Source organism: Python bivittatus, unplaced genomic scaffold, assembly GCF_059951505.1.
Source record: "Python bivittatus isolate LINGU-HERP-01145 unplaced genomic scaffold, Pbiv_v1 ctg000060_np1212, whole genome shotgun sequence".
NCBI lineage: Eukaryota > Metazoa > Chordata > Lepidosauria > Squamata > Pythonidae > Python > Python bivittatus.
The window spans coordinates 9,885,287-9,912,202 of record NW_028277044.1 but is presented as its reverse complement, the minus strand read 5'-3'; the positions used below and the strand labels follow the sequence as shown (position 1 = coordinate 9,912,202).

At 36.7% G+C, this 26,916-nt stretch overlaps 1 protein-coding gene across 1 annotated transcript in view; it reads left to right on the top strand.

Annotated features, from left to right (window-relative positions):
* ITGBL1 (integrin subunit beta like 1) overlaps positions 1-26,916 on the top strand; it is a 187,214-nt gene that overhangs the window by 102,186 nt on the left and 58,112 nt on the right. The gene's annotated exons all lie outside the window — the stretch shown is intronic.

Here is a 26,916-nt window from a genome sequence, read left to right as displayed (position 1 = left end):
TTTCCAGGATGATCACAGTTCATTTGTGGGAAGCAATTTAGTTTCACTAAGCATGTGCATTAGTTTACACTCAAATATTGGTTTTAGATTACAGTAGCCTCCCAGCACTGCTGGTTGCTTGCTTAATGTTAAATGGGAAACAAATGAAGCAGAACAATGAGGCACAGATTTGGCTGATGAGCAATCCATCATGTAGACTTTGCCACCTGCTCGTTCTCCTCCCTGGCTTGCTATTTTAAGTGGCAAGGAGCAGCGTCTAGTTTGAGACTTCAAAAGTTGTAATTCGGTAAACCTGATGCTCAAAAGATGCTTCACGATTGTTTCATGATTCAGGTCATCCTTCATGTTGTTGTACCATGTTACCTGTGAAAGTAATATTCCATTAGTGTTCAGTAGGGAGTGAATATGTTTAGTTTGAAAGGTTTGAAGAATTCCTTTTTCTCATTCATATTTTATAATGGCAATGTGTCATGTGTTATATCTGCAACAACTTTGTGCTGAGCTGATGTTTTGCTTGTTATTTCTTATTTTGTTCATGGGTTTGGTAATGTATAGTTAGCAGCACTGTTGTCCCCACTTGGGGGTGGCAGAATACAGTATTTTATGTAGTAAATATTCTTAATAAGGAAACACCTGTCCCAAATATTCACAGCAAAATGTGGGGAAGTGGTGTATCAATGTACACTGGCTAGTTGGCAACTTTGCCTTCCTCACTGTACTTGGCATTATAAGGATTCTTGGTGAACTGAGGAACTGTTCATGGATAGAATTTAACATATATTAGTTGTCCAATGAAAAGCTACAGAGTTGACTTGGTTGCAGCTTCATCTGAATTATCTGTAATTTGAAAGAGTTAGGTATAATTCACATTTGCTGGATTGCATCCACGTTTGTATCAAACAAAACAATTAGCTAAATAAAAACTATTTCACTTAATCTAGTGTTTTAAAGACATGGGTTACAACATTATGTGTAAATGTATAAATGTGCACATTCTATGATTAGAGAAATAGCAGTGTAGGCATTTATTATAGAAATTATATCATTGCAATTTCAGTAATAAACTTTTTGAAAGGTGACATTATAAAGATTTGCAATCATGTCTTTAGTTTTTTTAAAGCTGAGGTCTTTATCGGGAGCAAGTAAGTTCTACACTGTAATAGAAGATAATCTTGGAATGCCCTTTGAAATATCTGAAAAACTAAGGAATAATGAATTTTGGTTTGTTCTTAACTTCTATATTTACGTACAGTATGTGTGTTAAAATATTGATCCTTAATATTTAAAAAAGAGCATTGTGGTTTTGGTCTTTCCATGTGGTGATGAAAGAGAAATATACAGTCAATGTATCATCTACAGTGTGTTTGTTATTACTACTCTTGCATCAATGATTGCTTTAGTAACGATGATTGCAGAACATGCATATATTTTATTTACTTATTTTATAATATCTGTAGCCTGTCCTAATCAACAAGGGCTATGAGCAGTGTGTGCTGTCTATTTGAAGAAAAACCTCATAGGTGCCCTATGACTAAATCAAGTGATTGTCCACTGAAACAATACTGCTTTGGCTTGTTTAAGAAATGCCAGTAGGGCAGGGACCCTCTGTAACTCCAGGAAGAGAAAGGAGGCTGCTGTTGAGAAGACCTGTCACCACACACCTCTCAAGGAGGTTGTTCCCACAAATGGGTCTTCTCCTGATGACCAGGTCAGAGTGGAAGATTCAGTTCTGGCAAGATGTTGTGTCATGTATCCAGGCGCTGTGTCACTGAGACTTCAAAGGTAACAACCAGCAATTTGAGTTGGGACCAGAAGCCTACTAGTAACCAGTGCAGCAACTTCAGAACTGGGGCTGTTCTAATTTGATGGGTTTGTCCTCCACATTTTGTATGAGCTGTAGCTTCCAAAGCAGTAGGTGCATGGTAGTGGTGGGGCCAGGCCAAGGTGAGCTTGAACACAAAAACAAAGGCCAAGATGAGACTCAGGATGGAATTTTGCACCTAGAGGCACTCTCATTTTGGGAGGGCCTGATTTTTGCTCCCCAGAGAGGAAGATTCCTGATGCTGGCAACCCCAGGTGTACATTTTTCATTATGGTGTGATGGTGAATTCATTTGTTTTCAATTTACCATTAAAAAAAAACTGTTCTCAAAGAGCTGTGTGGTTGTATGGAAGGAAGAAAATAGTAAATACATGAAGAATAAACATTGTCTGTCTGTAATGTAATTTTAATTAAATCAAACTAATATTTGTCCTGGTCCTACAAACCTGGGAAACCTGGCCAAAGTTTCTTAACCAGGCCCCCAAAATTGCAAAGCATTTAGTGGAAATGGAAGCAAAGACAATTTAGAACAGTTCTAAAAAAAAACCCGAATAGAAAAAATTGTATTTTTATCTTGTTTCATGAAAGTATAAGAAATGCTTCTATCACACTGTGGAAGAATGAACTCACCACTCAGAGTGAGCAGCCATTTCTTTTCCTTCCTGGGATGCAGAGTTTTGGTGTTTTGCCCCAAGACAAAAAACAGACCTAGAGTGTGAGGTCTGCTGTATGTTTAGCTGTTGATGTTCTGATTCAGGTCCATGATGGCCATGAATTCCAAAGCTACCTGTAACTATGCACCCAGGGAAGCTAGGTTGGAGCTTTCCGGTACTATGATGCCACAACGTCAAGCAGTTCAGGGAAGGAAGCTGCTATGCAGCAGAGAGGCTTTACAGTAGCAGCAGTCCCATCTGATTCTTAAAGCTCAGCTTCATAAACAAGAGTCTCTCACCAGTTATCTGTGGAACAGAGCCTGGATAACTGTAGCCACTTCATCACTCATGTCCTGGGGCCTTGGCTGATGCCACACTCAAAACCCAGGTGGTCACACTTCTGAAAGGCACCCTTCTCCCCCACTGCCTTCTGATCTTGGTGATACATGCCAGGTGGCCCTCTCATCCATTAATAGATCCTAGATTAGGGAATCTTTATTACAGGCTGACCTGGCATTTGGTAACCACAGCCAGAGTGCAGGGCTACTGAGGGTCTGATGACTGGGAATTGGGGCAGATAATGGAATCAGTATAAGGCACCAAGACCACTTTCAAAAACAGCCTGCCCCTTGGCTCCTGCCATATTTCCCTCTACCCATCACCCCTGAGATGTTACTGAATTCCCCTTCCCCCAACAACCTCCTTCCATCTGTCCCTCAGGTGAAAGGGCCCCAACTATCAATCTAGGCACAAGCAGAATCTCTCTAAACCCTGCCATTCTGATAATATATTTACTGTACAAGTTAAGCAGATAAGGGAGAATGTTCTTCCTTATCTCACTCCCTTCCACATCCTGAACTATTGTTTTTCCAAACTCAGTTCTTTCAGAAGCTGAAAGGTCATTCAGGAGAATTACATGATATTCTGGCATGCTAATTAACCTTAGTATATTTCACATTTCTGGGGTGATCTCTAGATTGCTGTATCCTCCTTATATTTTGTCTCTAATATCCATCTTACGTTACCTATTTGATCTAGTATACCTCTGTCATTTCTGAATCCTGTCTGTTCTTTTGGCATGTCTGATTCTATGTTTGGCTCATGCATGACAATTTATGCAATGGTTTGATATTTGCACATTCTGTTGTATCTCCCTTCTTCTATGCATCTTTCATCTTTTCCTTGTTATTTTCCTCACTTGTTGACATTCTTGATTGAGAGATCTTTTCCTGTACTTTCTTGTTTGACACCGAAACCTATGCTCAGCTGCCATGCACCTTTCTTGTTGCCCAAGGCTTTCATCTTGTGCCATTTGCTGGCTATCATTATGACTTCATCTGAAAAGCACTTGGATCTCTTCCTTTTGAAATGGTGAGAACTCTCCCACCCCCCCCCACCCCCATTTCCATTTTTCACAATCTTTCTTATCTCTTCCCATAGCTCCACAGGTCCTCTCTCATATACGTTATGTCTGCAGTACCTGCTCCTTTTTTTGATCTTATATTCTGATTATATGTGCTCCAGGTCAAATATTGCTGGTGTGTCTACTCTTTTTAGTTTTCTAAGTTTGACCCATAATTCATGATCTGTTACACCATCTGCACTGGGTGGTATCATGCTAATTGGATTGCACTTCTCCATTCTCTGCTTCCTGTTAGGCAGTCAGTCAGATTCTGGTGTTGTCCACCATGATATTTACCCAGTCATTGCATTATTGTATCTACCCAGTTCAAATCTTCCTGTATTTCTTTAACATATGTTTTCCAATCATCTGTTAGTAGCACTTAATCCTTTTCAGAAATTGCATTTAGTACTTCTTGCATTTTTCAATTTCTTCCATTATAATATCTATAATAGTATACTTTCATATAATACTGATGTTCACTGGATTTCTAATAATTATAACAGATGTGATCCATTTTTTAATTGATCTGTAGCCAAGCACATACTTAGTGATGCATTTTGGAGTACATCGTCACTTCATTTCTTTGTATGGTCTCATGCCCTGATATAATTATCTGATTTAAACTGGTTCATTCTGGCCCACCAGAGCTGACATATCTTAAAACATCCAACTTTGAATGCTTCATTTCTGCTTTGACAATTTCAACTTTTCCTTGCTCCATGTTTCTCACATTCCATGTTAGAACTGTTTGGTCCTTATACATTAAGGAACTCTTCTTTCAATAGTGGCAGCATCAGTGATTGTGTCTTTCATCTGGCCATATCACCAGTTCCAAATCTACTCATCTGATGTTCTTTCCTGCGAGTAGAGGACAACCTTCTGACCATATTTGCCTAACTGTTTTAGCCATGTCCATATAGGTTTCTTGGCAATAATAGAAAAGTGGTTTGCTATGACCTTCTTCTAGGTTTTATTTTGCAGTTCTGTCTCTCAGTGGGTTGGCTTCCATCATGATTGCAGAGCTCTACCTGCCTGCATCCCTTCCTTGTTCCTGTTTTCATTTTGAAGTTCCTTCTCCTAGATTGGTTGGTTTTCTCACACCAGTAGAGCCTTCACCCTCCGCCACACTCCCTTGATTATACTTAGGTTCACCCATGAACTCATGCTCTAACTCTTATACAATACTATCAGAAACTTTTTGTACAGGCACAAAGTAGTGGCAGATCACATTTAGTGCACATGATTCCATTCAGTTAAAGTTCTTTGAAGGGAAGAGTAGGTTCTTTAAAGAAACTTTATGTAAAAAATAAGTAGATATTACAAATCCTACCCTTAGCAATAAGCTTCACTGTTTGGGAATATTTCCCCATCATGATTGTTTTGTGGTTATCATAATTATCATTATCTAATCAAAGAGCAGGTAACGCTGATATGAGTTACCTTTTCAAATATGTGGGTGTAGGTTGCCTTCCTGCTTAATTGGAATATTGAATATGACAAGCCAAACAGTATGTCGGAAACTTTGATGGATGACAGGTACCTCCAGAATCTGCAGGAGAATACTGTACTAGTCCTTCTATGTATTAAAATATTTCTAGACAGTTGGTAAATAGTATTAAGTTTCTGGCAATCTGGATATTGCATAGTAGAGAAAGCAGATTATCTGTTAAAAAAAAAGAGGGGGAAATCTTCTAAAACTAAATAATACGTAATCCAAATTTTTTTAAAAGCATTTATTTATTTATTTATTTATTTATTTATTTATTTATTTACTTACTTACTTACTTACTTACTTACTTACTTACTTATTTATTTATTTGAAAGTTTTGTATGGCCACTCATCTTACAGCACAACTCTGAGTGGCTCACGATGACAATAAAACTACACAGCCATAAAACCATAACAATCATAAAATGAAAACTAAAAGCCTGGCACCTCAGTCATCCTCCTAGGATGCCCCAACAACCATCCATGGGTTTCCATCACTCTGCTACAGTGTCTAGTTGAAGAACCAAGTCTTTGTGGCCTTCTGGAAGGCTAAAAGGGTGGAGGCCTGCCAGATCGCCAGGGGAAGGGTGTTCCACAAGGTAGGGGCAGCCTACATTAGCCTTTTTTCCCTATCAATTACGTTATATAGAATTATAATTTATATCACTGTTGTACTTATTAGATTAGATGATTAGATTAGATGCCATCAAGTCACTGTTGACTCCTAGTGACCCCACAGATAGATTTTCTCCATGACAATCTGTCCCTAACCTGGTCATTCTCTTCTTCTCTTTCCTTCCACCTTTCCCAGTGTTACAGCCTTCTCCAGAGAGCTGGGTCTTTGCATAATGTGTCCAAAGTAGGATAATTTGAGCCTGGTCATTTGTGCCTCGAGTGAGAACTTTGCATTGATTCGTTTGATGATCCATTGATTTGTTTTCTGAGTATATCCATAGTATACTCAGGAGTCTTCTCCAACACCAAAGTTCAAAAGCATGAATACTCTCCCTATCTTGCTTCTTCAAAGTCCAACTTTCACTTCCATGGAGTGTCAGAGGAAAGTCATGGCTGGCACTCTTCTGATTTTTATAGCTGTAGACACATCAAGGCATTTGGATATCTTTTCTGAGGCCTTCAGGGCTGCTCTACCCAGTGCTGGTCTGCAGCGTATTTCATAACTGCTTGTTCCTTTACTGTTAATAATTGATCCTAAAAAGCAGAAGCTGTCCGCCACTTCGATGTCTTCACTGTCAGTTCTAAGCCTGGTTGTTGTACCTGTTGTCATTAGTTTGGTCTTCTTTAATTTTAGTCCCATTTTTTCACTGTGATCCTTGACTTTTATTGCTAGACCTTGCAGATCCTTTGCATTTTCGGCTATCAGGTAGTGTAATCAGCATAGCACAGGTTATTGATGTTTCTTTCTCTAATTTTAAAACCATACTCATCTTATTCCAATCCAGATTCCCTTAATATATATTCAGTATATAAGGTGAATAAATAAGGGGAGAATATACAGCCTTGTTGCACTACTTTTCCAACCTGGAGCCAGTCTGTTTCACCATGTCCTGTCTGTACTGTGGCTTCCTGACCTGTATATAAGTTTCTCGTGAGGACAATGAGATGTTCTGGGATTCTCATTTTTCTGAGCACATTCTACAGCTTGATGTGATCAACACAATCAAAGGCCTTTCTGTAATCAGTGAACTTTTTGGCATTCTTTGGCTTTCTCAATTATCCAGCATGCATCAGCAATAACATCTTGTGATCTTCGCCTTATCTAAAGTCAGCTTGAACATCTGGCATATCTTTTTCCTTGTAGAGCTCTAATTTGTGTTGGTTGACCCTAAGCATTATTTTGCTAGCATGTGAAATTAAGGATATTGTACAATAGTTTGCACACTGTTAAATCTCCTTTTTTTGGTATTGGAATGTTGATTGACTTCTTCCAATCTGTTAGCCAATGTGTCGTTCTCCAAATTTGCTGGCATAACTTGGTTAGAACCTTTACTGATTCTCCTTCTGTTGCTTATAGTGTTAAATTTATTGTCATGCAGGATTTGTAACTGCCTAAGTAATACAACTATTCACAATTACATCCTATCCAGAAGAGTTAGTGCAAGAAGCACTAATAGTACAAGAAGCACTGATAGTAAGAATCATTAGGCAAAGTTGTAGTCATAATTTGGCTCAGGGTTCAGACATAGGAAATTCTTTACTAGATGGTAGGATAATAAAGTAAAGGGCAGGGTTTCAAGTAGTCAGACAAAGGTCAGAGACAAGGCCCAGAAGGTATAAACAGAGGCTGTTACAGCAGCTCTGATAGCATCTCAGTGCTCTTAAGCAGAGTCTCAAGGGTTGGAAGCTGTTGGCTTCATGAAAGTATAACTGCTGCTGATCATAGCTAGTAATTCTAAGGAGCAATAAGTTATCCCTAAATACACAACTGCTCTGAAGGGGTGATCTAGCAAACCTCCAACTCTTTGCCCTTTAGATCTCTATATAGTAAAGGTAGGGTTGGATGACTGGATCTCTGTATTTAGATCAAAATATCTAAATGCAGCCTAAGGGGTTGTGGGACTTGGTTGGCCCTGGCTATGGTGCTTTGAGTTTTATAGAGGCTCTCCATTAAATAATTCTGACCAAACCCCATTCGAAAACTCGTATTCTCCCTGTTCTCTCTCACTAAACTTGCTTCCTGGAAACTAGGTGTTTTATATTCCTCCAAGTTTTTGCTTACTTGGCAGGAAACAGTCACTCAATCACCAGCAGTGGCCAATCATCAGCTCTCACTAACTTGGATAGGTATGCCATGCTACAGTAAGTTAGTTTAATTTTGGGTCCATTATAGGCAACTGTATTAATCAGCCAGCAAAATGCTTCACTATTGGCTGTTTTCCTGATACTGAGGCTTTCTCATCTGTAACACACATATATGCTTCCTCACACCAACATTTTTTAGTAACGAAAAGCCACTTTCACCTTTAAAATCCACACAATTACTACCATTCTTATCACATCAAGAATGTACCCCTTGTTTGCAGCAAATGGAGTGTTCTGCTCACCGTTGAAGAGAAAGAGAATTCTAATTAGACTGTATAATTGCTATGGTCAGTATAACTTTGTCACAATTTTTCTGCCTCCTCCATCATAGTAGCCACTATAGTAGCCACACCATCATAGTAGCCACTATAGGCCATGTCAAATGTTTGCAGGTAGAATGATTCATCTGCATGTTTCTACATTAACAAATCAAGATGATATAATTCCATAACTTAGTATGAACTAAGAATACTAAGAATACTCATGCTCAGAAGGTTTCTCTCCATAAATTATTCAGAAGTGAGGACATTTGGAAATGGGAGTGCAACATCCTTAAATTGTAGGCAAACCGGCTAGTAATTGTGAATTAATCTTGGCAGGTAGATTATGAATGTTTTGCCATACTATCCAATGATAGGCATAATTAGTAATTTTAGTTTTGTTTATTAATGTAGAAGTACAGTTCACTATATAACATGTATGTAAATCTCATGTGATAAAATCATTTGTATATACGATATGACACATTTGTTGTGATTTAAGTATAATAATAATATAGTATAATAATGGAATAAATTCATAGATTAACAACATAATAATTCATATAGAATAATAAATATATTATTTAGGGTGATAGCTGTGAACTACCTCTGCAACAAAATAACTAAAACTAGAATCAAATGCATATGTTATATTGGACATCAATCAAATATTTATTACAGTCATAGACCAGCATAAATGTTATGTTGAGTTGCAGTTATGGATACATACAGTGATGGGGAATTTTTAGACAGTGAAATTTAAAGGGGATGAAAATACAAACAGAAATTATTCCTTTATTAACAGTAGGCATTCACAATGCATTTTCTCCACATGCAAGACATAGTAAAGTTGAACTTTTGATGATCTGTGTTCCGAGGCACTCTTTCTTTGAATGGGCACTTCAAGCTCCATCAAATGTCCTGAGAGATTCAAATATTCTCACACTGTTTTATGAATATTATCATTTTTGTGGTTAGATTTGGATTAAAATTCAGCAACCCAGCTATCTGATCATGCATATTTACAAGGAAAAAACATTTATGTTGTGAATTTAATACACAGTGACCATTTTCAGAGGCTGGGAGAGATGATATTGTTGATTTTCTTATGTGTTGCCTTGCCTCTCAAAGGAGCCTTGGGCAGGGTTCCACACAATAAGAATACAGAATTAATTTTAGCAAAAGGCAAAGATTTATATGATCTGAAGAGAAACCAGAACCATGTAGTGCTGAGCCCTCTATTGTAACATACATGAATTAAAAATCAGGAGGAGCTTTTCTGACTAACAAATGTTATTAAAAGGCACATCTTTTGTGAGCCGCAGACCCTGCAACTAACCCAGTAATTTACTTTGCTCCCATCTCATCACCAATAGCACCATCACAGGCCCCAACCAGTACACATACAAGTTCAGAAGCTCCTTCACATGCTTTTCCTCTAATATGATATATGCCATCATCTCACAGCAATATCTTTCTGGATTCTATGTAGGACAAACAGGACAAACTTTGTGCAAAAGAATTAATGAAGATAAGTTTGACATCAGGACTCAAAACAAGGACAAAGTAATGTCAGAGCATTTCAACCTGCCAGGACACTCTGTTGCGGATCTCAAAGTGAGCATTTTGGAAAAATGAGTTTAATAGCACCATTGAGTGAAAGATTGCTGAACTTACACACATCAAAGATTTCAGGCTATCTCAAAAGGTCTCAACAAACACAATAGGTTTTTATCACATTATAACAATTATTGGATAATGTAATCTGTCTCACATATCCCTGCATCGTCATAATTAAGATGCCTTCCTCTCCCTCCTTCCCCACCTCATCCCAATTTAAATCCTACATCAGTCAGACCACTGTATGTATCTGATGAAGTGAACTGCAGCTCACGAAAACTTATGCCTTTTAATAAAATTTGTTTGGTGGAAAAGGTGCTACCAAAATCCTCCTGTTTGGGGGCTTCCATAAATTAACACATCCTCCTTGTAAATAGCTCCAGCTGTTCTATGGCAGAGAATATGTTTTTCTTATTAGCCAATAAATCCTTAGAAACTCAAAAAAGATAGCAAAATATTGTTCAGTCAAGATAGCCATAAGCAAACTCTGGGTATAATTAAGTTTTGATAGATTGTTTCCATGTTAGATAGCAATTAGCTGTTTTTAATATTGTAGTTTTATTATACGTTTTGTTGTTTAATGTTTTATACAGAATCCTGGTCTGTAAACATATGACTGAGTGCAGAATTCACTGTCTTCCAATACCAAATCCAGTCAACACGATAAAAACAACCAGCATAGCAAAAATAATAATGTCCATCAATTGTAGTTGTCATTACTAATTTAATTTATATCCCATCTATCTACACAGAGAGAGCTCAAGTTGTGTGAGGACAGTTCATAAAATAATTAAAAATACCAGAAAATATTGAAAAACAATACAATTTTATACATTTTTGAGATTTTTGACTCTATGCATTATACACAATGGCAAATATTTGCACTAGTAAGTACATGTTAGTCACATACTATACCACACAAATTTGTAGTAATCAAATAGAACTATGGAAAAAAAATTTTTTTTCAAAAAGCGTTGTTAGTTCCTGATTTAACAAACTTCTCAACAAGCATCTGCTATTATTTTGATCCTGCAGTTGGGCAGAAAATAATTTATATATCACAGTCAACTATTTCATGGCAAGGACATTGACTTCTTTTAGGACATTTCTTTTTCAGAAACTGTTCTAGGAATAGGAGCGAAATGTTAGAATCCACAGAGAATTCTTCCTAAGATGTATTTAAAATACCTTTGAAATGTTAAAATCTATAGTCTATACTAAAATATGATAAGAATTGTAGATATGGGAGGAAATTAAATTTCCGGTTTAGGTAATCCCTACATTTGGGTCAGAGCAAGTACAATGTTAGTCAGTACAGCTAACAAAAATATAGCTTCATGTTTATTTATTAAACATCTAAAGCAAGACAAAAGGCAGTAAAAAAAATAGGGAGAGACCTGAACAACATACAAGTTACATTTCCTATGTATCTATCTATATCTATCAAAAAAGCTTCTGGAAACCATACTGTGGGTAATTAGTATAGACAGTCCCAAAGGGAGTGGCCTTTGATTATTCTAGTTTTAATCCTTTTATGTACTGCATATAATGGCAACAGACTAGAGATGGAAAGCAGGACACCAGGTGATCTGTTCTCCATTCTGCACCATGAAGGAAACAATTTGGTGAATGGGGATGATGTATAAAGGGACTATCAATAAGGGAAATTTCAGCTTTCATAAAGAATTGGACTTGACTTTGTTGTTTGATTTAGGAGCAGCCGATAACACAATGCAACTTTTCCAATTCATTTACCCAGATTACAAAACTGCTTTTAACATTTTTGTTTGTTTTTCTGCTTTTTCATTACAGAAAGGAAAACCATTTTGCTTTTTGCTTTACAGTACTTTAAAATCCCAAATCACCTGAAAAATCTTGAAGGTCTCCAAAACATCTCTTATAAACTACTTTGTAGCATTAAAATACATCTAAGCATATGAATGATTTTGGATAGGTAGATATGGAAAGTAATCAAAATATGAGTAAGGAGAAAAACTTCTACAGCCTATTATGCTACAACCTGAGGAATAAATCAAGACTTATTTCTGTATCAGATTGTGTAATTGATTAAAATTTGAATCTAGTTAATCAGAAGGTTTTTAAAAAGTTACTTTTTAAAGACAAATACTTACAAAAACTGTGATACGTGTCAGCATAGATATTACCCCCCACCCTCATTTTTTCCCACACAGGTGAAAAATAATTTTGAGTATATTTAGCCACTTATTTTACCTAGATTAAAACTAAACTTGTTTACCCTCATCCAACCCCAAATTGCCTCCATATTGTTGTCACAGTTTCCACAGTTTCCCTGGGATTAGTTAACGATATCAACTAATGACAGAATTCTATGTCATTTGCATATTGATGATTGGAATCCCAGAATCAAGTGATCAGGGGACAAAAGTTCCCATTCTTGATTCTCCCTTTACCCAACTGTGAAAAAAGCATCTTTGAAGTGTTGTTGGTTCTTCCCAAACAGTGAAGGATAGAGCTTAGGGTCACAAGTAGAGAAGGAGGAGATGGGGTTTCTTCCACAAATTACGTGAAGTTATTATCAAACCAGTTTTAGTTCATTCTCTCATTCTCAATTATCCATGCTGCATTGTTAAGTAGATATCTCTGGAAGATCCAGGTGCAAAGAGCAAGTAAGAGGTAAGATTTCTTCCATGAGCCTTCCTAAATTAATCTGTCTCTTAGGTTAATCAGTTTTTCTTAAGAAAAACTACAGTTGAAAGGCCACAATATCTCAGTACAAGGTGACATTGTTTTTTGGAAAGTGAATATATTCTTATCTCCTTACAGGAACAATCAGTCCAGAATTCTTTCAATATTCCACTTCCTGGTCTCCTCCTCTGTTTTTTCTTTTTTTTAAGCCACTAACTCTCAACATTCTATAGTTACTATGGATACCCAATCCTCACTGGGATGCTTTTGGGGGGGGGCATGCAGAGGGTTGATTTTTGGCCATTTAGAACTTCAAGAACCTCTCCTACAGTTCTAATCAAAGTGTGACAGAATGGAGAAATTCTTAAATTATGGGGTGCAATCATAAGTGCAATTCGTTAAATTTATGTAAATGTCAATTACATCTAATTCATCTGCCTATTTGCACTGTTTGCAAATGATCTGTACTCATTTACTTTGTTAAGCCCTGCCAGAATTATGGTCTCCAATATCCCCCTCAAAGGTAAAGCTCCTTCCTTCCTTCGTTCCTTCCTTCGTTCCTTCCTTCGTTCCTTCCTTCGTTCCTTCCTTCCTTCCTTCCTTCCTTCCTTCCTTCCTTCCTTCCTTCCTTCCTTCCTTCCTTCCTTCCTTCCTACCTTCCTTCTCTCTGTGCAAATCTTAGAATAGGCAACTCATGTGGTGCTTTCTACATGATACTCCTGAGTACTGAATAAAGCAAAGTGGCTTTGACAATGGACTCTCTAAAAGTTAACACTGGCATGATTTTATTACTGCATTGCACACCACAGATACCAAGAATTTGTTCCTATCTGTCTTTGACCTCTGCAACTGATTCATTACTAATTACAACATGAAATGCCATTGATTATAATGTCTGGTGAATAATCCTGTTGGACATCATGTTGTCCTTACTGTGATAGACTCAGTCTCCAAACTAGCTTACTTTTGTTAGTGACAGGTGACTAATTTGGAGGGGGTGTTTTAAATGGCAAACTGGGTACTAAAAATAGAGCTCTTCTCACCTTCCTGAAGATAAAGCTGAATATTTATGAAATTGAATGTGACCATTGACCAAATCATTGAAAGTTCATTCAGTGTTACGTGTTTCAATTAGGGAAGACAAATAGTATAGAAATCTAATTTTTATTTAAGGTTAACTTGGGGGTTAAATACTTCCTTTAGAAAGTCACATTGAAGAGGGCTAGGAAGCAAAAGGAAGTCTGAATAAAACAGTGGAGAAATAAGTATAAATCTACACTGCTACATAAATGCTTTCCTTACAATTTGATAGGGACTCTCTCTCTGTATTTTCTGAGATTGAAAACATAAGGCTTGATTATTATCTATTGTTTGTGCGTTTTTTTAAAAAATAAGTTTCCTAGGGATGGTAAGTTTCCATAGGTTAATGAAGAAGATACGAGTGCAGCACGTAACTATGAAGCTTCAAGCTGTTCAGATAATAATGTATGAATCAGCCTTCAGTTCCAGCATATTTCAGGGCTCAAAGAACATTCATGACAGCACAACACAATGCTATTCAATGTTGTTGCAAAATTAGAGTATTAAAGCCTTTAATCTTCTTCTATTGCTCTAAGTCACATTCTTTATTCAGAAGTACAAAATGATGAGCAAAAATGAACAAGAACAGAAACCAATTTAAAAAGAAAAAAATACACACCAATGTTTAAGGACAACTCAACAGAGTATGAGCAAGAAACACTGGTAAAACCAGAAGTCAGTCTTTTTTTTTTTCCTCATTAACACATTCTTTATTTTATACATGTCAGCATTTGGATTAGAGTTTTTATAGCATAAATAGATGCAATCTTACATAAGACATATGACTTGCAAATCTTTGATATTTTTCTGTAGTGTGAGCATCTTGAATGTGTGTCAGTACATGTACCTCTGAGTTGTGGGAATCTAGGAACAATGTTGGTTGCAAGGTGGTCTCTAGATTAAAGATCCTAGTTTGTATAAAATAGTGTGAGCATGTCCTGGATAAACTTGGGTTTGGTTGAGCGTATGACATACTGGCCAAAATGGCCATAGTGACTGGTATTATTCTTATCTTGCCAGGGAGTACTGTTTATGGCTTACAGTTAAGACAAGTACCCTACTCTACTTTTGTTTGTATGACTAAAAAGGGTCATGTGAATGCCTTGATTAACTAAAGCTGTGATGAATACTGGGGATCAATATCCATGTGCCCAACATGACATATGAAGGATTGAGACTTGGAATGTAAGAGGAATACATAGGGAAGTGCATGGATTGATGAATGAAATGAAAATAAAAATAGATATGGTGTGTTTCTGAAACTAAGAGAAAGAGGAAGGATGTGATACCTCTGAATGAAAGTTGCCTGAATTTATGGAGCACAGTTTATATTTATATTGCATTTATATCCTGCCTTTCATACAGGTAAGAATAGGTATGGAGAATAGGAGGGGTAGCTTTAATTATAAATGAAAGGGCTATACTTTATATCAGAAAATATGATTTGGTTGTTGTGGGGGGAGTACGAAAATAGAAATTCATAGGTTTGTGATAGTTGCATGCTATGTTATGGTTAGCAGTACTAATAGATGGGAATTTCTTATCATTTCCAAGTTTCAGTATTTACCCCAGATTAGCACTGAAGTTACCTTACTGAAATCTTCGTAATTCTTGCTTCCTTGATCTTGCCAAGCTGCATAGGGCTTGATGTGGGAAACAAGATTGGAGAAAACAGGAAAAAAAGTATTTGGAGACTCAAGAATGAATGAGAATGGAGTGTGTTATCAGCTTAGAAAAAGGTGTATTTCTTTTGAATATGTAGTTTAAACATAAGCCTATCCATATGTACATGTAGCAAAGGAATAAATATAAATCTGAAAGCATTATTTATTTGAATAATATGTAGCTTTGGATAATTTTCCTCAATAAATAAATGAACAAGTATAAGGGTTTTGACTCATTTGTTTAATTGAGTTTTCTTTATCTAGTTTTAGGACTTGTGTGGAAACATATCACATTTTAGGTCATATTTATGCAGAAATATTGAAAATTCAAAAGGGTTCACACACTTTTAATAGTTTTGAATTATAGAACGTTTTGCATGAATCAGAGATGAAGGCTGGTTTCTGAATGTTTTAAGAGGAACATATGATGGAAGTAAAATATTTATGAGAAAAAATGGATGCTTAGTGAATGGTTCAGTGTTGAGAATGGAGTAAAGCAAGGAAATGTGATGTCTCCTTGGTTGTTTAATGTATTTGTGAATAACTGTATTTTGAACTCTAGTGACAGAACAGATTTGTTGGGTGGGGACATGAAAATACATGTACATTCATATGCAGATGATGCCACGTTGTTGGCTGAGAACCCAAATGGGATGCAGTCAGTATTAAATATGATGTATGAGTGTGGATCTGAACATTAATTTATTAAAGATTAATATGTTTGACAGGAAAAATGGCCCAAACAATTGCAAATTATATATAAATTAAGAAATATTAGTGAAATAGATGAAATTGTATATCTTGGTCAAATGTTTAGTAAAGATGGGGAAATGGAAACATTTTAAGATGTGCAAATGCTGGTAAAAAAGTAGTAGGTAGTTTGTGGTCTGTTACATTCTCTGACAAACATGAATGCCTGTCAACAGAAGTGAAAATGGTTGTGTAGAAGAGCCTGTTTCTGCCTACTTTGTAAAATGAAGATGAGGTTTGAGTATACTTAGGAGAAACATAATTATTGAATGCAGAGGGCATGGGTTACTTAAGTGTGTGTGGTAAAAGAAGAAGAGATAGGGTCAAGAATGGATAGGTGCTGAATGAATGTGGGCTAAATATAAAAGTGCATGACCGCTATTAAAGTTGGACATAGAGGTGACTTGATCATAGTAAGCATGAGAACTCAGTTGCAAAACAAAACATGATTGGATTGAGAGGAAGAGACAGACTAAGAAACTCATGAAGTTGATGAGATACTCTAAAAGCAAGAGGAGAATACTTTAAAGAGCAAAGGACAATGTATGAAGCTGTGTGTGGACATGTTGGAAACAAGGAAAATTTTCAAAGATAGAAAGGTATGGGAAGGTATAATGAACAGTGTTGTTACAACCTAGAATTATCTATGTTTCCTTATCTCATACCTTTATTTTGGGAGGAGACTATTATTTCTTACTCTCGTTCTGAGTTTTGTACAGTGTTGTTTACTCTGATGGGTGTGTATATATCTGTTATACAAATAGTAATGGAGACTGTTCAAGAATCTGTGGCTGAAATCATCCTTTGAACAATCCAAAGTAGCAGATGACAAATGCTAAGAAACTGGCTAAAAGTATCTTGTTTGTTTGGGGCATCTAATTATTCAGCAGTCTTTACAACAACAGGAATCACCAAAACTTGCCAAAATGTTACTTTCCCACTATAGATTCTGGATGTAGTTATAAAAAAATCTCATGTCCCATTCAATTTAGAATAAGACTGAAGATATGACAAACTCACACACAGGCAACAAGATGCTCTTATCCATAATTGTTCTTCAAACTTTCAGCTATTAATATAATTATGACTGGGGCACTGGAATTTGTTAGTGAAGCATTTAAAGGACTGGGTTTGGAGTTCGTGGTACTGGAAAAAGCGAAATATTGTAGAAAGATCTTCAAATTTAACAGATTTGTTTTCCAGGACTGCTAACTAAAAAACACAACACCAATCAAGCCAAACAATGCATTACAAATGTTTCAGCAGATGTCTGAAGACAAGGTTTCCTAAAATGAAATGCCACCTTGATGCTGACTTAGGGCACTTTCATCGCCACATTAATGTTATTCAATATGTACTCCTTTTTTCATTTTCAGAAAAGGATTGGAATAATCTCATTCACTATTTATCCAAGATGTTTTACAATACAAACAAAAAGTATTCTGCACAGCATAATGATTTTAAAACAAATTATGTGTTTCTTTTTCAAAAATGAATATTGATCTTTTAGGGTAATAAATCTCATTCTTTATCACAACGAGTAATTTAATATCTGAAGCTGGCATCTCTTTTAGCCAGATGTTGAATGTACGAGGTTCAGGACACAGTTTTTTATAGCATAAAGACTGAAAAGGTTGGAAACATTTGCTGACTTTTTTCAAGTTCAACCCCAATGGCCCGTCTTTCTTCCCTCCCTTCTCCCAAAGTGTCTTACAATATTTACTATTAAGACAATTCCTACTGTAATATTTATAATAATAATATATATGAAAAAGAAGACCTCACCCAAATTAAAAAGGGAAGAGGAGGGAGCTTTAGTTATCTATTTAAAGTTGAACTTCATATATTCCAGAGTAGGATGCAAACAGTTGTTATGGCAGATACATTCATATTTTGTTCTCAATCTCTATCTCTGTCTCTAATCTCCTTATATTTATGTAGATTTTTATTTTTGACTAAGCATTCCCTTTGATTACTAAGGCAAACCTCACTGCATTAAACAAACAGTACAGTACTGCATTCAATGAGCAAGGAAGTTCAATGCAAGATAACTTTTCAGTTTATTCTGAACTTTTCAGCTTACCTCTGGCAACAAGCCCCAAGGATCAGAACTGGTCTGATCTAGTTCCCAAGAATGTCTACATGACTGAATAGGCATGTGTACCTACTCACATCATCAGGCTGCTGGAACACATTGAATGAGGTCCGTGTGGATGGGCTGCATACTTAATGAAGTAGGTGAGAGCAGAACCACTAGTGACTTTATAAAAGAGTCACAATTTACTAAGTCATTGTCACATTGTGAGAAGTTCAGTTTGACCTTTGATCAAACGAATCAATCTGCAGAGTAGTTCTCTTGGGATGTGCCTTATTTTGGTTGGGAAAAGACAGTTTCTGCGACACAGTGCAGTCAGGCTGGTGAAATGGCTGCATAGTATGTAACACTTGAAGAAAGCCAAAGGAAAGCACTGGGGATCAACATTCAGCAGAGGTGATAGAACAGTGCTGCTTCTTTTACTGCTTTGGATCTTCATCTCTTCTACATAATGACATTTATTGTGCTGATAGAATTGGAAGCTGGAACACAGATCCTTCTTCATCCCAGAGCACATTATCTATAATTATGTTCATCTAATTTCCCCATGTTTTCAAAAACCTTTCCTCAAAGTTACAACAAGAGTTGTAAATAGATTATTTTTCCTTTGTTGATTCTACACTTTGAGATTAGTTTATAAACAGACTATTCAGCTTCTGCATAGCCTTCTTCCTCCAAATTACAAGGCTCTCCTTTATAATAGCTTCTCAGTTGACACCACCTTCCCTATGACTTCCTTATTTTTACTGAGTTTGCTTCCAACAAGCTTCATCCCTCCCTCTACCCCTTCCCCAGTAGTGCTGGCACCTCTGCTTGCTTTGTTTCTCTCCTAGTCTTGCTTGATCTAGTTAAGCCATTCATGCTATGTAGCCACATGACAGCAGGAGAACATGTCGAGAGGTCAACTGTTGCTGGGCCAGCCAGGACTGGATTCTTTTTCAAGCATGCTTGTGAAACATGAGTTTTTGTTTCCTTTAAACGTATGTTCAGAGGGGTTCCACTCTTCTTTTTCTTGAATAGTTGGCAAGGCTTTATCAATATGTCAGTGTGAAGAGAAACACCTGTGAGTAGATCAACACAGCAGAAGCATCCACAGGATCTACCACTTTTGTCACACTGCAATCTCCACTTCTTTTGTACAGACTTGTGACATCACAACATATGTACAAAAGGTCGCAGACATTCATCATGCCAGTGCAATGAAGTTTTCCTCATCTGCACTCCTATACATTGATGTCACTGCTACACAATATTGCTTTTTTTAGTTTTCCCCAATCTGGGGCTTTCGTATGGATTAAACTACAACTTCCAGAATCCTGGAGGATCTCAAGAAGAGGATTGTCACATCACTTGTCCCCTCAATGAGTTACAACCTTTTCTCATTTTAACAAGCATAACTTATTTGAAATATTAAACAAGTTGTCATTTATTAACACTGTGAGTCATTTTTAAACAGGACATCAATAAGAAGTATTTGAATGGGAAAATTATGTTAATTGGTGATTCCAATAGAGGCGAATATATGTAGCTCAGGGTTGAACTGTGGAATCCTTGGGGTTCTCTGAGCTTGGTTCTTTTCTTGCAAATGTTTCATTACCTGGTTAGGTAACATCTTCAGTACTAAAATGGGATGGGGTTTGCTCTCTGTTTATATGCTTGGCCTGCCTTGCCAGTGCTGGTGAGGTCGGGTTTTGTTTGTTACAGTGTAAGGACTGTAACAAACACTACGTAGGACAGACAGGCAGAAGACCAGCAGAGCGCATCCACAAGCAGCAGTCAGAAGACATGATGAAAATTCCTTAATCTCACAACACATGGACAGACTCAACCATAGTTTTAACTGGGAAACTGTCAGCAACTTAGACCAAGCTAAATCCAAATATGCAAGAGAATTCTTGGAAGCCTGGTATTCAGACAAGGCAGCAGACAACAGATAATAAACAGCATCTACATACTATTCAAAAGAGACAAAAGATCAGAAAATCGCCTCACCAGCAATCATCACCCAGATAAGCAGAGGTTACCACCAGGCACACAATCAAGCAGTAAACATATGCTAATCAAGGAACTACCAGAGGAGCAAAACAGAGAACCCCAAGGATTCCCTAGTTGGTGATTCTTACTGGTAGAGTTCAAGGAGAAGCCCTACAACAGTGACTACAGCCTGTGTACTCTTGCTAAGTCAGATCAGATGAAAGAGTAGAGCAAAAGTGATTAGATTGTTTGGAGACCCAAGAATTAGTTAAAATGGTACCCAATGAGAATCAGTTAAGAAAAATTCTCATCTATGGTTTTAGCCTATCTATCCATTTATAAAACAAAGAAATGAATATAAATGTAGATGTGATTGTTTATGATGAAAGATTGAGAAAATTAGGAAAACTATAATGGTAATGAGAGATTTTCAATGTAGGTCAGACCATTTTTTTGTAGTGTCAAAAGTGGATCTTGGGAAAAATAGACATGGAAGAAAAGGAAAAAACTAGAACTAGAGTGGAAGAAGAATGATTGCAGAAAGAAAAAGTACAAGTAAAGTGTTTGATGATGGATTAATCTCTCAATAGAATGAAGAGAAATTGGCTGTAAAGAAAGAGGATATGGAAACTCCTTGGAACAGAATAAAAATGTAACAAAGGGCCACATAAGTTTTTCAAGTACTCTAATGGGACTACAAAAAAGGATGCTAGAACTGAAGGTGGCTGTAAATGAGAAAAAAAGGCCTATAAAAGAATGATTCCTGAAAAAGATTAGGATAAGAGAATGATGTTTTCTCTCTCTCTCTGTGTGTGTGTGTGTGTGTGGAGAGAGAGTGCGTGTGTGTGTGAGACAGAGAGATCTCCAAAGAATGTAGTAAGTAACAAGATTAAAAGAAGCAGAGAAAATGCAGGGTGATTTTCATAGAAATAATTTTTTGGAAGTGTTTAAATAGGTCGACAAGGAGCCACAACAAGTGAATCAAATTAAAAATGAAGATTTGTACAGAAATCCAATGAAATTGAAATGATATATCAAAGAATAGTATTGAAACAAATGCTATAAGTACAGTACGAGAAGCGTGTCATAATTTTTTTTTGAGAATGTTGGAAAATGATAAGGCTAAAGGTATAAGTGTTGTAATTGAAGACATATTAAAATACGGATGTGGATCATTTATGGATTGGTGCTGTGACTTGTTTTATGAGTGTGTTAAAGCTGCATCTGTGCCTGATGATTGAAAGAATGCCATTATTGTTCTCCTATAGAAAAGGAAACATAGCAAGATTGGGTTAAAAATACAGTGGGATTCGTTGATTAAGTGATATCCCCTTGATTGGTTAATATATTTCTGGAAAAGTATATAATGAACTCTTGTGACAATATGAGTGTGTGCTTGGGACATGAATGTGCAAGTGCTTTTGGGTGCAGATGATGAGATGCAGCCCAATGTTCAATAGATTGTATGATCTAACAAGGAGTTAATTAATTAATGAGAAAATTAATGCATTAAAGACCAATTGTATCTAATGGTTAGTTGTGTCTAATGCAGTTGTATATAACGGTTAGTTTCCAGACTGATGAAGATTCAGAAGATGGTTAAGCAAAAATAGCTATATATCAGTGTGCTTCTGTCCATGTAGTTATATGGAAATTAAATTTGGATTTATCAGGAGGAGCATAGCTGAATTCTGTGGGAATTGGGGGCTTAAGAAGCATATGTGGTAAAACAAGAAAGGTCAAGTATAAATGAGTGCTGGATGAATGAATGAGTGATCAAACCAAAGAAAGACATTGAGGTGATTTGGTCACACAGAATGATCAAGGATCAAATGATCAAGGATCAAATTTTAAAGCAAATTATGAAGGAAGAGTGAAAGGATCAAAGGGAAGGGGGTGGTGGTGGTCAAGAAAGTTAAGTTTGGATAAGGTCCTCAGAAAGAAACAGATGGAAAGCTTAAAGAGCAATGGACAATGTAGGAAGTCATGGATGGATATGGTGGAAGGAAAAACAGTTTGCAAGGACAGAAAGGTATGGAGAGGTTTGTTGAGTGAGGCTGGTATAAACTGGATTTAGTTATATTTCTGTTCCTGTTCTTCATTTCTTTGGCTTAGTTTTTATTACTCTCTTTCTACTTTTGCATAACATCACAAAAAGGTATAATGTGAAGAGATGTCAATCTGTTGCTTTGTCATTGCAGATTTTTAAAAATTCTGCTATTCATGCAGTGTTGGAATATCAACATAAGTTTGTATGTGGAAGGCAGAAGGAATGGGATCAATCCACCAAGTTATATATACAGGCTGCATATATACATGACTGCATAGAATTTAGCATCAGCAGACACAATCTCATTTTCCTTATCTGCACAACAATACCTCCAAATGCTGTGCATGTATATGATGTATATTTTCAAGCAAAGCAAAACTTACATCTGCTTTCTGAAAGAAGATAGCTTATTTAGCTGTGAAAAATGTATCACTCAATAACTTTGCTAATAATAGTGTCAATCATGTCCTTCCCATTTGTTCCCTTTGCTGCACCCTGTACTACTGGGGCCAGTGTGGGATAGTGTTGGATTAAGATTGGGTTATGGTCCATTCTCGGCCATAGACGCCTGGCGGGTAACTCTGAGACAGTCACTTTTTCAACACCACTGACTGCATAGGGTTGTTACAGTGGGCCTAAAACGAAGGGGGACACACAGTGCCTTCCTCATGTAAGCATTTTGAGCTCCTGGAGGAAAGGTGGGGTGCAAATCTAGCAAATAAATAATAACATAATATGAATAATAAACACATTTTAAAGAAAATAAGCAGATTTTTCTCATTGCCCACCTTTGGAAACTTCCACGTTGAGATAAAATATGTAGACAGCAGGCTGGTGAAACATTTAAAATCTTTATTGTCCTTTTCTGTATTCAAGAGGAGGTGGGGAATAGGAGGGTTTCTGGTTTATAAGCAGGAACAAGATGAGAAATTTCTGATTGCCACATAGAGTATATGGTATATATCAGTTCCATTTTTCTAAAATGTATTTGTCTAAAGGAGGCACCTGTAGCTGTGAGCTGTAACCTTTGTAATATTTGGTACCCTCCATCTTCTGAACTGGAACCTTATACTGTCCTGCTATATCTTTTCTGTGTAATCATGATTTGATTTCATTTTTCACACCTTTCAAAGCGAGACCAGCATGCAGCAGTAGTGAGCCTGTTGGCTCAGATGTGGGAGACCTACATTTTTAGCTGTGAAGCTCACAGTCCTGGGGTCTTCCTGGATGGTCTCCCTTCCAAATACTCACCAGTTCTGACCCCGTTTAGCTCTTTTGAGATCAAGTAAGATTGGCTGGATGCTGCCATCAGAGTTAGGACTGTCAAGAAGAAGAGAGATGGTTATCCATCATCATGTGTTGGTTTGCCTCTAAAAGAGCTTTAGAGAAATGGCAACACTCTGCTGTCCAAGCACTCTGATTTCTAGATCGAATTGCTATGTCACAGTTGCAATTTAGACACAGGGTGGATTCTCTGATTATTGTAAGCATTTTTTTCCAGAGTTGTTTATTTGATTTTTATTGCATGTTTGTGCTGTTTTATTTAGCATTTGTATTATCTAGACTTTGGGGATGTCAGTATATACAACATATTGCATATATGCTGAAATGAATCACTCATCAATTCCCTATCTTTTGTTCCTTCGGCTGATTGAAGGGTTCAATGCGTTATTGTAATTCATGATGATGGCAAAAGTTAAACACTATTTTTATCTAGTCAGCTGTGTTTAAAATATAGTATGGGTGGGGGGAATCTTTTACTTTGCCTTTGCTGGGGGTTTGGGGAATGCTTGACAACTTATAATCTTTCCTCCTTCACATGTTTCATTAGGAAGAAAGGTTACACATGCAAGTATTAACTTTGTATGTTAATTACTGAGTCAAATAGACAAACAGATGCTATTCTGGGAAAGGATCTGTCTATAAAAGAAGATCAGATCAAATTGATTATTTCTTTGGCTTTGATATTTCTCTCCATTATTACACATAAAAGCTGCTTTCATATTGTGCTGTTTTTCACATACATGGACACACACACACAAATTAATAAATACAGGATAGCAGAAAATCCAAAAGGATCATGTACTGTTGGAGTTAAGATATAGGCAGTTTTTGAAGGGGAGCCAGAAACTGAGCACAAGAAAATGAAGAGATAAAACTAGAGGAATAAATGAGAGCCAGTGAAGACTATTATTCTCCTGCAAAGTAAAGACTTTAGAAATGCTGAAAGCTACTTTGTATTGAATCAGATTCTTGGCCTAGCCAATACAGTATAATAACACTGACTGCCAGCAGCTCCCAGTTGTTTCAGGTTTGAATTTTTCATCTTCTGTTGAAATGCAAGGGACTGAAAACAGAGATTTCTATACAGTAAGAATCTGCTTAATCATTGGATTTTTGCCTTTCCATTTGGCTGTCCCTGAGCTCTTCCGGGTTACTAAGAAGCCCAAATGGCAATGGCCATTGCCATTGCCAATGGCAAACCTGAATGCATGAAGCCACTCCAATACTGGGAAGCAATGCTCCACATTCTTGTTGGAGAGTAGTGCAGAGAAACTGAGAACAAAACTACACTTTTGAGTTCCAGATTGTAGTAGATTAACATTGCTATTTTTCCAGGGGCTAGAATATTTAATTAGTGCAGGTGGGAGGGAAATGTGGAACTTCCAGATGTTTGCTGTTATTGTTATATTCAGTCCTTCCCAGCTTCCAGAATTAACAGAATATTAATTATAACATTAAAACTCCATCAAGAATAATCAAGAAATAGAAACACCCACCAGATTAAAATTTATTTCAAAAGCAGGATCTGTATTTTGCCGTACAGAGAATGTAACTTATAGTAAACAATGTCGATGATTCAGATAGGATATTTCTGATACAGCCCTCCCTTTACTTTATTAAAAAACAAAAATCTCTTATTCTTCTGCTAGGTAACTTTTTTTTAGTGCAATTTGAGTTTTCATAACTCACTGCTGCCTGATTTGTTTTTGTTGGGCTGCTTCTATCAAGTTAGATTCCAACTTTTGCCAAGTTCATCTTAAAATCTGGTGGTTTTTACTGAAATTGCAAAGGTTGCAAAAAACTTCTGGATCTTCTTGGACAATTTCAGGAGGTAAAGGAAAAATGCTGTATAGCTTATGTCCTACAAATGTTTTTTAACTAGTCAGTTTGTATAGTTAGAAGAACAGTCTCTAAAGCTGGAGATGCGCTGATGGTTCAAGACTGGATGCAGTCAAAGAGTTATGCCTCTGATAGGAACCAAATGACCAGTCAAGCCTTTTCCTGCATTTTTCCTGCTATAGGGATCTTGTTATTTAGATTTTCTTTTAAAGAAGCCCTCTGTCTGTCTGTCTGTCTGTCTGTCTGTTTGGGACATGTGTATCTAACTGAATAATTTTGAAATCTCATGATTAAAGTGAATGCCAATTAGATCTCTAAGTGTTAACATAAATAACAACATCCCACATACTAAGACATCTAGATACCATGTCTATATATGGATGGCATCAATTCATCCAAGTTAAGGCAAAAAGAAAAAAAAATCCAACAGAGTTAAATTGACTGAGATAGAAAGAAACCACAATGACAAGAAAACTAAAATCACAGGAATATTGCTGCATAGGATGAAGTTTTGATGTGCTTATATAAATAATATGGTTATAAATTTGATTAAATGTGGTTGTATATCAGTACAGTAACAATATACGTACTATGCAGGGGAAGGAAGGAAAAATAAACTTTATCAGACTGGGAAACTGCAGTCTACCAATAATGGCCTTTCAACATTTGTGGCATTACATGTCTCAGCAAGATGGAGAAAATAATCTGAATGTATAGTAATTTTGGTAGCAATTTTAGCTCTATAACAGAATCCTAACAATAATGCCCAAGGTTTAACAGCCTGGTGCAGGAAGTATCTCTCTATCTCAAATATGAGCAGAAGTACTCAATAAAAATAGGTCACTGTTGAGAAGCAAAGGATAATTTTCTCTGTCTTTTATTGAGATAAATATTGTAAGCCACCTTTTTACAAAAGCAATTATAGCTGGATTGGAAAAGGACAAAAAATGGGATTCAAGGATGCAGGTTCCCCACCCTTGTTTTAGAATGGACATGTAAAATCTCCTTATAACAGGGAGCATTTATCTATCTTGCCCATTACTCTCCAGGTATTCAGTCAGATGCTTTTTCCATTACCTGAGCCTAACTTTTTTCACTGAAAATTCATAGGACTCAATGTGGGACCTTGTGCTGGAAAACATGTTCACACAAGTTAACTGCTAGGTATTTGCAGCCGCTATGTGTACTGTATTGCTAATACAAATAGAAATTATTTTGCACTTCCTAGATCTCTTCTTCAGTTTACGCAAACAAATACATCACACACTGAAGTTAATTTGAGATAAGTTGTCCCATGCACCTCTGCCCAATTGACTAAGATCTGTGCATGCAGAAATCAGTTCTTGGTTGACTCCTGGGTTTTCCTCTGCCCTTGGTTTAAGTCTAAGAGGTGTGCTTCAGTGTGCTGCCGTGTGCAAACTGGGCAATCTGGTTATGTTCAGGTG